Genomic DNA, 10818 nt, shown 5'->3' on the forward strand with positions numbered 1-10818 from the left:
TGTTTCATTTGGCTATGTACTTTTCATGTTTTATTTATTGATTTTTAATAATTTTGTTACGTTTGTAATTAGGTGATTTTTATTCTCATGCCGCAAGCCACCATGAGCAAAGGTTTGAACATAGATTTAAACATTTGAGCATACAAATAAAACTATCTATATATGCCTTGGTTCTTTCTGCATGCCAACTTTTGCCAACACAGTAGCAAATGCACTCAGGCTGCAACTGTAAACTGAATGCAATGAGAAATACCTGCAAGCAGAAGCACACAGGATTGCATTATCAAGGCGCTGATCAAAGAGTTTCAGCAATCTTCTGTGACAACATAACTACGTATGTTGTGGACCAACTACACGAAAACCATTTATGCAACATGTGAAGCGGCCTTTATAGATCACAACTTGCTTTAAGGATTAAAACAGGGCTTGTTCAAGCACGCAGTTTGCCAATTTGCAATGTTTAACACCTTATCTGTTTCATACCGTAGATGTTGGGTTGATCTTAACACACAACCAGTGTTAGAAACTCAGATACCGTATTTTTCGCTCTATAGGACGCACTTTTTCCCCTCCAAAAATGAAGGGGAAATGTGTGTGCGTCCTATAGGGCGAATGCAGGCTTTCGCTGAAGCCTGCAGAGTGAGAGGGGAGACCCCGCCGCCAGCCCCGCAAGCTCCGGGGACAGTGGGGAGGCGCAGCGCGTCTCCCCGCTGTCCCCGGACCTGATCTGAAGGCGGGCGGCGGGGAGAAGAGCGCTTCTCCCTGCTGCCTGCCCCGCAAGCTCCAGGGACAGTGGGGAGGTGCAGCGCGTCTTCCCGCTGTCCCCGGACATGATCTCAAGGCGGGCGGCGGGGAGAAGAGCGCTTCTCCCCGCTGCCTGCCCCACAAGCTCCGGGGACAGCGGGGAGGCGCAGCGCGTCTCCCCGCTGTCTCCGGACCTGGTCTGAGGGCGGGCGGCAGGGAGAAGAGCGCTTCTCCCCGCTGCCTGCCCCACAAGCTCCGGGGATAGCGGGGAGGCGCAGCGCGTCTTCCTGCTGTCCCCGGACCTGATCTCAAGGCGGGCGGCGGGGAGAAGAGCGCTTCTCCCCGCTGCCTGCCTCGCAAGCTCCGGGGACAGTGGGGAGGCGCAGCGCGTCTTCCTGCTGTCCCCGGACCTGGTCTGAAGGTGGGCGGCAGGGAGAAGAGCGCTTCTCCCCGCTGCCTACCCCACAAGCTCCAGGGACAGCTGGGAGGTGCAGCGCGTCTTCCCGCTGTCCCCGGATCTGGTCTGAAGGCGGGCTGCGGGGAGAAGAGCGCTTCTCCCCGCTGCCTGCCCAAAAGCTCCGGGGACAGCGGGGAGGCGCAGCGCATCTCCCCGCTGTCCCTGGACCTGGTCTGAGGGCGGGCGGCAGGGAGAAGAGCGCTTCTCCCCGCTGCCTGCCCCGCAAGCTCCGGGGACAGTGGGGAGGCGCAGCGCGTCTTCCTGCTGTCCCCGGACCTGGTCTGAAGGCGGGCGGCAGGGAGAAGAGCGCTTCTCCCCGCTGCCTACCCCACAAGCTCCAGGGACAGCTGGGAGGTGCAGCGCGTCTTCCCGCTGTCCCCGGATCTGGTCTGAAGGCGGGCTGCGGGGAGAAGAGCGCTTCTCCCCGCTGCCTGCCCAAAAGCTCCGGGGACAGCGGGGAGGCGCAGCGCGTCTCCCCGCTGTCCCTGGACCCGGTCTGAGGGCGGGCGGCAGGGAGAAGAGCGCTTCTCCCCGCTGCCTGCCCCGCAAGCTCCGGGGACAGCTGGGAGGCGCAGCGCGTCTTCCCGCTGTCCCCGGATCTGGTCTGAAGGCGGGCTGCGGGGAGAAGAGCGCTTCTCCCCGCTGCCGGCACCACAAACGCCTGGGGGGGAAATAAAATTTTTTTCCTTTATTTCCCCCCCAAAAAACTTGATGCGTCCTATGGGCCGGTGCGTCCTATGGAGCGAAAAATACGGTATATAAGCTAGGTGCCAAATGGCTCCTTAAACAAGGGTTACAGTCGCTAAAACGGGATGCCTTACCTAGTTGCCATTTTGGGGCCAGACGGTTCAAAAGTCGTATTTTTCAATAGGACTTTTTGGTTCCTGAAATTCATTCCGATTGTGCAGATACAATATAATGAATAGAATTCTACAGAATGTACTGCTAGTGTGTGAAAACAGTCAAGATCCAAGGATCCCCAGACATGCACCTCCAGATGGTAGAGGCGTTCGATGGCATCCTGGCACCTGGGCATCTTCTTGGTCACATGTGGCCGATAGTAAAGGTAAAGGGACCCCTGACCATTAGGTCCAGTCGTGACCAACTCTGGGGTTGCGGTGCTCATCTCGCTTTATTGGCCGAGGGAGCCGGTGTACAGCTTCCGGGTCATGTGGCCAGCATGACTAAGCCGCTTCTGGCGAGCACACGGAAACGCCGTTTACCTTCCCGCCGGAGTGGTACCTATTTATCTACTTGCACTTTGACGTGCTTTCGAACTGCTAGGTTGGCAGGAGCAGGGACCGAGCAACGGGAGCTCACCCCGTCGCGGGGATTCGAACCGCCGACCTTCTGATCGGCAAGTCCTAGGCTCTATGGTTTAACCCACAGTGCCACCGATAGCCAGGTGCAAAAGACGCCTGGCAAATTTTGAACGCTGCATGTGACTGAAAATGTATCTTTTAATGGACTTATGTATGTCCCTTTCAGCGGGACAGAGTATTAAGTATTTTCATATAGCCTCACAATAGGACAGGAGTTTTTATTGACTTTGAATAAAAATGGGGATATTGGGTATGGCACAGTGATGGTTCTCAGAGCCACCATGTCAAAGGGCATCTAGGATTCATATCTATGACTGGAGGATAATAAAAATTACAGTGCTAAAAAGCAAGTCACGTCTTTCAGGCCTACGAGGAAAAGAAGAAACCTCTGCCTCAGCCACATACGCCTTTGTGTCAGGAACGGGCAAACAGTAAGATTGATGACATGCAATAGCTACAGAATGACATGCAATAGATCGCCAACGATTTCCAACTCCCAGTTGTTTAACTATTGAAAAAAAAATATGACCAAACAGACACCTATATTAGACCAATGAAATTAAGAAAGCTTGGGATAAGCAAAAATGGAACTTTGTGTGGAAGGACTGTTGAGCTCTGTTCAGTTCTGGTGCAGTGGTACCTCGGGTTAAGTACTTAATTCGTTCCGGAGGTCCGTTCTTAACCTGAAACTGTTCTTAACCTGAAGCATCACTTTAGCTAATGGGGCCTCCAGCTGCCGCTGCGCCGCCCAAACACAATTTCTGTTCTCATCCTGAAGCAAAGTTCTTAACCCGAGGTACTATTTCTGGGTTAGCGGAGTCTGTAACCTGAAGCGTCTGTAACCTGAAGCATATGTAATCCGAGGTACCACTGTACTCAGAAATCTCTATGCTGAGAGTCCCCTGCACCGCAAGTCTATACACAAACTACAGCCCACAAGACTCAACCATGCACTTGCTTTACATTACACCAGGGGTTTTCAACCAGTGTGCTGTAACCCTGGGGTGCCTTGAATGATGGTCAGGGGTGTCACAGGCAACACTGGCCTCTGTCCCTCTTTTCCCCCCTCCCTCCTCTGATGCCCTCTTGTATCTCTGCCTCCCAAAGGCCTACACAGCTGTTTTTTGCAGCAGCAGCCCTGGCTACAAGCACCGCAGGCGAATGGTGCCTCTGGGGCTGGCCAGGAGAGAGGAGAAGAGGCTGAGGGAACACTCCACATGGGAGGGTGTTCAAAAATGGGTGAGGGGCTGCTGGCTCCGCGAGCAAGGGGTGACTGGGGCTCCTGAGCCCCACAGGGGTACCACAGAAAGAATGTAGTTGGTCAAGGGACTCAAAAAGGTTCAAAAACCTCCTGCATTATACTCCTGCTGCTTCTCAAAAGACTCCGCTACAAAAACTGGTCTGGAAATCCAGCCGGGTGGTTTAAAGAAGACCAAAGACTGTGCAACTCCTGATCCTTGATGTTCAGATTAGGGCATCAAATCTAGAGTTAAATCACAAGCAAACATTGTTGTTTTTTAAAGTGCTCACACACAATGCCAACTCCCACACAAAACTTGCCCAAGATTTGTCTCCAAAGGCTTTTCTCTGGACAGCTAACCTCTTGAGGTGAGTGGTAATCAGAGAAATGGCCTCTACAGTGGTGGCACCCCACTTAAGGAACTCTCTTTTTGTCCGAGCATCACTTGAGGTGCCAAGCCCTATGCTTTTGCCTCCACACAAATACATTTAAAAAAAATTAAATTGCTTTATCGGCCACTTGCGACCAAGCAAAGATGCCTGGGCACCAGGAAGGTCTCCCTCACCCGGAGGTGCGTGCCTGGGGGAGTCCTTGGATCTTGACCGTTTTCACACACTAGCAGCACACCCTGTAGAATTCTGTCCATTATATTTCATCTGCCCCATCAGAAAATTTCAGGAACCAAAAAGTCATTATTGAAAAATACGACGTTCGAGCCATCGGGGTCAAAAAATGGCAACTCAGTATTCCATTCTGGCAACTGTAACCCGTGTTTAAGAAGCCAATTGGAGCCTGGCTTATTTATTTATTTGTGGCATTTTACAAATAAAGTTAGACACCAACACGTCTACGCTCCATACTTCAGCTAGTATAAACCTCACAGCTCCCCCCCCTCGCCCCCATCACTACAGAAAACTAGAAACTGTGACACCGTGGTGACAAGATCTTCAACACAAAACTGAAATCCCCTGTCTTCACATCTCCCCATAGGAAAGGGAGAGATGAGAAGCCACAACTATTACCTGGTTTTAGCACTGACATAGCCCATTGGTGGGGAACCTGTGGCCTTCCAGTACTGTAATTGTTGAACTGTAACTCGCATCATCCCCAACCCCTGGCCATGTAAGCTAGGACTTTGACTGGAGGGGCCAAAACTTCCCCTCAAATCCATTTAGCCACCACACCGAAAAATAAGTGCTAAAACAGAATTTAGAATCTCCTCAAATCTCAAGCCAAATCCATTTGTTCTCTCTAGCCCTTTCTATGGTACACTTTTGCCGACCAAAAAAAGGCAAAACACATCACTGGACAAAGCACTGGGTGTCGATTCAAATTTCCTATTTAGCCTTGCCAAGCAGCTCTTGTCCCTTGTCATATCTACCTCCGCCTCATCTGTGAAAAAATTAAATAAATAAAATGAAAAGGGCAATCCATTCCATAGGCTCACGGAAATAAATTAAGATGAAGAAGCAAACCACCCTCGCTCACCGCCAAAACTTACAAAATGGGGAAAGCAAAATAAATTAAAAACCCATTAAAGGGGGGGGGGAGGATATACGGTTGGTGTAATCTGTGCAAAATTCTATAATGGGGCAACAGGTGTTTGCAGTGGCCAAGTTTGAAAGACCCAGCAGATGAGGCCTGGAACAAAGACAAAACCCTCATGGTGGGATCTATGAATCAGGGATCCCAGGGCTTGAACCAGAAAGTAAGACCTGGCATAGCAAGCCACCTAGATCTGCAAACGCTTAGCCTTCGGAGCTCTCAACAGGCACAGGTGGAAATGCTACTGCCAGGCAATCTGAAACATCTGGATTGGCCCAGTAAGGTCGAGATACTAGGAGCCTGCTCATCAGTTCTTGCCTGGTTAACAGAACAGTGACCATCTACCAACAAGATCTTTAGGCTTCAGCTCAAACCTTCTGCCTCAACAGCTGACCTTGGGGACCCTAGATTTTAGTGTACACGCATACATACAGCTTTAACAGGTCTGGATTGAGGCAAGGCCTGTAGTCACAAAAATAAGGTAGGAGTTCCTGGTTTCTTGAGAAATTCAAAAATATTTCTATTTTAGGGCAAGGAGTCTTACTGGACACTTTGGTTACGGCTGTTTTTGATCCTCAATGAAAGCTGGTGGCTGACACTGAGGTAACAGGGGCAAATCCATCTCTTATCTCTTCTTGCAATTATCCTTACAACTCAGCAGTTACACAAGGAAATCAAATGATATAAAGAGCTTCTCAAGCAATAAGGGTTAAAGCGTGTGCAGAGTTCATTTCGGAAGTCCCAGGTGCGACTGATGCAAACACAGAAGTCCTTCTTGTTGCAAGAAGTTCTGGTTCTATTATCACCATTTGAGGCAACCTCACACAATAAGAAAGTACTGTAATTATTTGGGTAGCCAAACATTAGTGACAACTGCAAATCTCCCACAGCTGCAAAAACACACCCTTTGCAGAGTTTGCTGCAACAAGATATGTGCAGCAAGATCAAAGATCCAGCAATCCCGGGTAGGAGCACTGTCTTCGCTGAATATATATATATATTTATGTAAGTAAATAATGTAAGTAACAGGATTTTAAACCACCATCTGGATCGTGCAGCACACTGCAGGTGAGCTTTGCCCTTTGATGTGGAATGTCTTATTAAACCAGAGCGGGGGAGAGGCATCCCTCCAGATGTTGCTGGACTCCCCAAACCCATCGGAGCCAGACAGCAAGGCCCATGGTCAGGAGTGGAAACGGGAGCTGCAGTCTCAGCAGCCTCTGAAGGGCCTGAGGTTGCCCACCTGTGCATGAAAGGGGCCACACATGTATCATTGCCCTCCGCAAAGCCAGTTGCCGTTCAGCTGCTCTCTGTCTCTCCCCACTGTCAAGAAAATGAGAAGTTCTGCTCTTCTTCGGAGAGGCAACTGGTTTAGAGTGTGTGCAACAGGTGTGGCCCACAAAGTCCCCTCTCTGACAGCCAGAGGGTGAAGGAAGGTGTCTGTATTTCACCGAGGGACAAAACTCACCGGCCAGACTCTGCCACCCTCCCCAGGCCCCCTTATAACAGAACAGGAAATTCTGCAATTGCTCCTCAACAGCAGCCAACTGCATATAGGGATCTCAGCATCTTAAAAAAGGAGTTGTTTTGCGATGCCATTGCCAGCACCACCCATGCCCACCCACCCCCAATCCCAGCTTTGTCTCCAAACATGCTATCACCTAGACCTAGAAGAACACTGGCAGGGAGAGAGAGAATATGCCAACACGATTCTCCTCTTCAACATCCCCCCCCCCCAATCTCTCAGCAAATCCCTCTGGACTCCTCCATAATCCCATGCAGGCTGCGTTCTGGGCAAAGTAGGCCTTGCCACTTTGTCTCTAGGAGGGAGAATGCCGTACCCTAACCTAATTCAAAAGAAAGAAGCCCCCTACATTTTAAAAGGGGGGTGTTGGTGTAAGAAACATTTGCAATCAGACTGGGGCCTTAGAATGCCCTCCATTTTCGAGAAACCTCACAATGCAACAGTCCTGTTGAGAGAAACACCTATTTGTAATGTGACGTTGTCTCTCCTTGCAATCTACCAAATTAAAGCTGCCTTTTAATCCCAAGTGAAACTGAATGTAAGTGGGGGGGGGACGCTTGGGAAGGAAAGCTGGCAAAGGGAGGGTGGTAATAACGACAAAGCTCTAATGAGTTGTTAACAAACACTTCCCCCCCCTCCATCCCCCTTTAGCACAATACAAGAAGAGAAGTCAGATTTGGTCCCAAACAAATACAGTTCCCTGCGGATTCCATCATTGTGCAAAACATACCAATAGATACTTGTGTTTCTTAGGGCAAAGGAAAGAAACGAATACGTCCTCCTTTGACCCAAAATTAAGGCAGCTCTGTTCTTCCCAACAGGAAGGATGTGAAAACCATTTCCCCCTTCCCAATCGCTAATTTATAAAGGCGAAAGAAACACAGAGGCCTAGGCTCTTGGGTGGGGGGGGGGGGGATATATTCAGTAGGCTTGCTACCAGCGGCCCTCCACCACCTTCCCTTCCCCAACTGCTTTTACACAACAGAATTTCTCATGCACCAGAATGCCACATAAAATTCCGACATAAATGCACCCTCAGTACATTTGACATTCAAAAAAGGCCAGGAGATTAGAGCTTGTCTTTCGCTTGCCTTTTTCTAGATCTAGGAAAATGGGGAGTCCTCACCTACCTCTCTTCTACAAGGCGATCCAGAAATCCTCACCCGGCAAAATCCATCGGCAAGATATAGCAGAAATCATTATCCAAAAAATCACGAAGGGAGGAAAAGGAAGGGTTTGCATTTGTTCCCTTCCTTTAAAAAAACAAAACAAAAAAAACTATATATAGATATATATTTCTGCTGGACTTTTATTTACAGCCACCCGGAGAGCGAAGGGGGGATAAAACAAGCAAAACAAAACAAAACAAAAAGGTTTGGGAACGATGCTAGTTCCAATATCCGAGGCTCTCTCCACTCAGGAAAAAAGAGACCGCCCAGCCCCTTTCGGAGAGTAGGGGACGGGTGAGCTTTGCTTCCTTCCACCACGGCAGTTCAGGGTTCCAAAATCAGCCCAAAGGGAAGAGCGAAGCAGCAAGATCCCTAGGACGACACACAAAGGGAGCTCCGGTTTTGCCTTTGATCTTCAAGCAGCCGCATCCGACGGAGAAGGCCTTTCTGCCGGCGCGTCCCCTCGCTCACTTCTGCCTCCGGGATTCTCTCTCGGGGTCCCCCGTCCCCCCCCCCCACCGCCTGCCCGCCCCTTGCACCCTCCCGCTTACCCCCTTGCTCTTAGCAGCAGGCGCCCCGAACAGAACGTTTCGAACACTCACTTCTAGGCCGGATGGAACGTTGAGGGCTCCCGGGGGGTGGGGGGAGGGAGAAAGAGAGCGAATGGAGGAGAGTGGAGGGGGGGGCTGAAATAGAACGTTCAGAGTTTCCCTCCCGATGGAACGTTCATACTTTTCCTCGCCTCTCCCCCGCCGCGCAGATTCTCTTTCCCGGCAAGACACACGCAACTAAAACTAACCCGGAGCCTCAGCTCACCATCCTCGTTTCTTATTATTTGCTACACGGAACAGAGCTTAAACACGCCCGGCCGCAGCCTCCCTCGGAAGGGTGGCTTGCAACCAACACACCCTTGTTTCGGCTGGGGAGGGGTCTTCTCGTCTCTCTCCCCCCACCACCACCACCTCAACCCTCCCGCTGTTAGCCTCCTCCCTACCTTCTGTTCCAGGCCTCCTCTCTTTCTTTTCCTGTTTCGCTCTCTCCTCTTCCTTTCTTTTCTCTTCCCCCCGCTAAACTTCTCCCCTTCTCCCCCCCCCGCTTGCACCCTAATCCTCAGCTTCAGAGGAGGAGGGGGCTCCGAAGCAGCATCGCTGGCTGGTCTCTAACCCCCCCGCTCGGCTTCCGCCCCCCCCGCACCCACCCACAACGAAGGGCTTCAAGGAATGGAACAGAAAGTGTTCACCGAGGCAGCCATTTTCAGAGAGGAAAGTAGGTCCTGCTGGGCCAGCTCCGGGTTTGCTTAACCTCCCCCTCCCTCCTCCTCTTTCTGCGCGAGGGGAGGGTGGGATCCCGGAGTCAGGGACTTGTCCCCCTTCCTTCTCTCCGGACGCCTCTTCTCCCCCTCGGAAAAGGCAGAGGGGATCCTGGGCGAGATCCGGTCTGAAGCCCCCCCTTCGCCTTTGCCTCGAGACGGCGGGGGGGACGGAAGAAGGGAGGAAGGGAAAGGGGAAAAAAAAGGAGGGAGCGGGCACTTATTTTGTGTTAGGAACCCGATGGCGGAAGGGCACGCAGCAATGGCTTTTGGGGAAGTGAGAGATGCGCCCGTACGGAGCCTCAGCGCACGCTCGGCTGCGGATCACTTCGCCGGCTTTAACCCTCCCGTGCCCGGGCCGGGTGGCTGCGAGAAGCACGTGGGACGGGTTCAGAGGGCTCTTCCTACCCCACCCTCCGCGAGGGTGCAAGGGATCGCGGGACAGGTGCAATCCTTGCAAGGGGAGAGGAAGCCGCGATTCCGCTCGTTGCACGGCATGGGGGTCACCGGGAAGCAAATAATAAAAATAAATACCTTAAAATAAAATAATAAAAAAGGCAGCACAGCACTTTTCTCAGCGGGGCGCGCGAGCGGTGGAGGGTTCTTGTGGGTCTCTGAAGGGGGCGCTCGCTCCCGCGCCCGGGCACATGCCTCCGGGACTCGCGCTGTAACCTTTGCTCAAGTGAGGTCCCGCTGCGCCCCCCAGCGGCACCGAGCTCCCCGATCTCTCTTTTCCCCCACCGCCACCCCGCGCCCGGATCCCCGAAACACGATTCCAGCGGACCTGTTGGGAATCTTGCAAAATGACCCACCAGAATCGGTTAATACACACCTTCTCAGCTTTGACCCCCGGTTGCCCCGCAAGGTCTTCCCTGGGCTGTGAAGCTGATTCGAAGTGTCAGGTTGACCTGGAACATCTCGCGTCCCGCGTTCCCTGTTCCGGGAGGAAAGCAATTTTTATTTTCTTCCCCGACCTCCCTAACCCGTGCAGCGCTTTGCATTCCTTCCTGCCCGTTTTTCTCCCTGCACGATCGCACAGATGCGACAAACTGGCGCAGCTGGTTATATAATCCCTTGGATTCGCATTTGGAAAGTGTTCTCTATCTAAATATATATGTACTGTATATAGTTTCCATTTCGGGTTTTTTCGTCGCTGCCGCTGTTGAAGCAGGTGAGTTTGTCTGGGTTTACTCTCCCGGTGTGAAGTAGCAGGCTAGCGCAGGCGGGATGCTTTCGATGTTAACTGGATCTCCCCTAACATAGGAGCCCGTAAAATATTTGAGGGGGACAGCCCCCCAAAGTTGATGGGCATTGTCATTGAAATGGTAAGTGTGTGCTGTGTCATGTGATCAATTATTATATGAAGTGGAGCTTCCCTGGGCCCCCCAATATTTTATTAAAGTCCCCCAAAATGTACTGATCTTCCTTTCACTTGCTATTCTGAACATCTGAGCATTTTCCTGCGTTTTATGTCAATGTCACGAGATGTTTTTAGGGAGCTCTTTAG

The 10818-nt window shown here is 51.5% G+C and overlaps 1 protein-coding gene across 15 annotated transcripts in view; it reads right to left on the minus strand.

Moving 5' to 3' along the window:
- Window positions 1–10444, minus strand: part of KMT2D (lysine methyltransferase 2D) — a 110027-nt gene extending 99583 nt beyond the window's left edge. For 6 of the 15 annotated variants that reach the window (XM_083598457.1, XM_083598449.1, XM_083598450.1 and 3 more), the window contains exon 1: window positions 7964–9192. The gene's annotated coding sequence lies outside the window, so the exon portion shown is untranslated. The other 9 variants (XM_083598447.1, XM_083598456.1, XM_083598446.1 and 6 more) reach the window with 5 other exon arrangements.
- Between the last annotated feature and the right edge of the window lie 374 nt (window positions 10445–10818).

The sequence above is a fragment of the Podarcis filfolensis genome (assembly GCF_964270895.1).
Source record: "Podarcis filfolensis genome assembly, chromosome: 2".
NCBI lineage: Eukaryota > Metazoa > Chordata > Lepidosauria > Squamata > Lacertidae > Podarcis > Podarcis filfolensis.